General features: G+C 28.7%; 1 protein-coding gene across 1 annotated transcript in view; it reads left to right on the forward strand.

The window, feature by feature from the left end:
* The first annotated feature begins 2,135 nt into the window (after window positions 1-2,135).
* The window catches only part of LOC105620126 (protein Dr1), a 10,183-nt gene continuing 8,984 nt past the window's right edge, over window positions 2,136-3,334 (forward strand). Inside the window, exon 1 of the mRNA XM_012201632.1 lies at window positions 2,136-2,216. The gene's annotated coding sequence lies outside the window, so the exon portion shown is untranslated. The remainder of the gene's footprint in view (window positions 2,217-3,334) is intronic.

Consider the following 3,334-nt stretch of genomic DNA (forward strand, 5'->3'; position numbering starts at 1 on the left):
TGTGTGTGTGTGTGTGTGTGTGTGTGTGTGTGTGTGTGTGTGTGTGTGTGTGTGTGTGTGTATNTATATATATATATATATATATATATATATATATAATTTATAACAGAATATAATTCATTTTAATATTAGGATATTTATGAACCGTGTATTATTCAAATAACTAACATAATAATTATCTATATGGTCAAGTGGATCTTAGTGTTCAATAATTTTTAAGTAAATTTTATAATTTCTTACAATCTTACAATTTCGTAATTTTTGTTTGAACTGGAAATTTTAAAATTTATGCAAAAAATATTATAAGACATAAAGATTTGCTTCAACCGTATAAGCCATTTCATCACCTTAGTTATTTAAATAATTTATATATTATTCTTGAGGCTTCCACGAGTGCTTTCTATATAAAGATTATGCATTTCGTGAGAATCCAGATCCATTCTTGGAAGGCATTGGAGGAAACCCGCGAAACGCATAATCTTTAATTTACATATTTATATACTTAATATATTTATGAACTAATCTATATAATTTTCTAAATGTATTGTCTGGGATTTCAAATGGATCTTAATTCTTTTTATTAAATTCTTATTAAATATCTTGTGAATTTTATTATTTTCATTGTGTCATTTTTCTCCATACAAAACATAAAAATAAGATTACTGGAAACAATAATCTGTATCTTTAAGTAGAACGGATTTTGACAAATTTGAACTAATTTCGACTAACCTCGATTTGCTTTTACATAATTACCTTTTATTATATATAATTCGATTTCATAGAATTTTTTTTGTCAAGCGCAATGTCACGTGAGAGAATTTCTTTTGTTAAGCGCAATGTCATGTAAGAAATGTCGCATTTCCACTATAATGAAAACTATTCAATCAAGTAAGATCACTCACTTTATCATTTACTAGGTTTCGTGATATATATTACACATCGGTCCCCAGTTAAAAAGAATAAAAGCATTTATCATGGAACAAAGTCGGAATGAATTCCGATGGAAATTATTCAATTATTCTCTAGATTTCTATTGTATTTTCTGGGGAAAAGAAAATAATTCCAACTTTATTCCACGATAGGACCCCGATAGCAGGATTTTCTAAACGTTTTATCGAATAATCAATGACAAGATAATCTTGGAAGACAACACGTCATTGACTGTCACTAGTTAATGATAGCAACAATTGTCGATAAAACATTTCCCGCAATTGGCCTATTACTTAAGATGATCTTAAAATAAGAACTAATTATGAATATCAGCCTTTGATGCATCATGTGAACATAGCATACAAAACTTTTGTGATGGAACTTTTGTGATGGACAACTTGTGTAATGGAAAAGTGCGGAATAGCACTGATTGGCTGTTTCATGGATCAATCACATTGAATTAGTCTTATTATGATTTGTCCATTATTGATCGACAATCAGAGTTGGCAGTCGGATCGGCTTGCAGAGTTGGTAGTGGATGCTTTCCATTTGATGACACAAGTTAACACAAATGTCATTCTATCTTTGTCAACTCTGAATGTCAACAAGGATAAAACAATGTGTCGACTTGTATTGTCAAATGAAAAGCACCAGTCTGATATAGGCTTTAGGATGAAATCACACGATGCGAAACTGTTGTGCTGCTCATACTTACGATGATTAGGTGTAAAAAATCACACGGTGAAAACGATTGCAAAATAGAGAATCATTGAAACAACTGATTAGCATTTCCGCATTTTTCCATCACACAAGTTATGTTCACATGATGCATCAAAGGCCGGTATCCGTAGTTAGTTCTTATTTAAGATCATCTTAAATAATAAGCTTAAGTAATAAGCAATTCATTGAAAATGATTTGAAATAACGCAGAATAATGCTGATTGATTATTTCTACGACGCATTCTCGTTTTTCGCACTATGTGATTTCACCTTAATTCCATCATGAGCACGGCAATGCACGTTCCAGTATGTATTGTAATTCAGTGATGCAAACTTGGTCGGGCAGAAATCGTTATAAAATTTTTAATGAAAAATTAGAGATTTTCGAATTTTCTAGTAAATAACTGAAGATTTCTAAAGATTTTTAAATTATTTAGAAATTTTTTCGTATTGGCGACACTGGTGTTAAGATTTTAATGATTGATTTGTAATAATTGTAGTTTGTCATCTTGATTGATCTTTAATTAAATTACAGTACATACATTAATAACGGAGTAAAATAATAAGTAAGTTAACTAAAGTATATGTAAATAAAAACACCTTAATCCTCTCGATATATAAAAGATTGTCTTAAATTATTTTTTGTAATGTAATATTGTTAGGCCATGTTTGCGTTTATGCTTATGATATATGGTAAATATTGAACAAAAATAATATTTTTTTTTAAAACAACATAAATTTTGATATTGTGGCATTATCATCTAAAAACGTATATTATTTTAGCATTTCTTTATAAACATTTTATTCTAATATAATTTATATATAAATAAGTATAATGTATATCTTCTTCCTTTAAACTCAATCTGTTATTCTGTAATATTAGGCCTGTATTCTTTAGACCTGTTTTATTCCTGCTTCCCTTAACTGTATTAGAATTTTAAATAGATTTATTAATTTTGTCGTTACACTAAACTGCATTAAAACTTTTTCTCGCTTTTGCCTGATTTTAAATATGTATCTAAGCCTATTTATCTACACTGAATTACACTAAAACTTTCTATGCAGTATTCATAGTCCATTCGTATTTGAAGACCATTTTAAGTAATGGAGATATAACTAATATAACTCTCTGATAGATTCATGGATTCTTAAGACTGTACTTGAGATTTAGCTTACTTAAATCTTAGCCATAAGAACTGATTATAAATACTGGCTATTTCGCTTTTACATCCCAGCAAACGAGAATGAATTAAAATGGATTGAAATTTTTTCTATCCGAATGCGTATTTTAAATAGCGAATACTTTTTTTTGGATTTAATTGGATTTAATTGGATTCGATTAGATTCAATTGGATGCAATTAGATTGAAAAACTGCGTCTATTCAAAATTTTGACAGTATTTATCAGAAAAAGCTAATATTATTTTTAATTTGAAAGGCACAAAAATATGCAATTCCTGTAAATGAATAAAAATGCATTCAGGATTGAAAAGCATTCATTTTAACATTCATGAATCAACATTTCTGAAAATCTGAATCCATTTCAATTCATTTCAATCCATTCTCGTTTGCTGGGAAATTTTAAATATATATCTATTTCATTTTGTAGAGTACAAGTTATACTAACAGATTCTCTCTCTCTCTCTCTCNCTCTCTCTCTCTCTCTCTCTCTACTTCTTACTTCT

Source organism: Atta cephalotes (genome assembly GCF_000143395.1).
Source record: "Atta cephalotes unplaced genomic scaffold scaffold00024, whole genome shotgun sequence".
In the NCBI taxonomy this organism is placed as follows: Eukaryota; Metazoa; Arthropoda; class Insecta; order Hymenoptera; family Formicidae; genus Atta; species Atta cephalotes.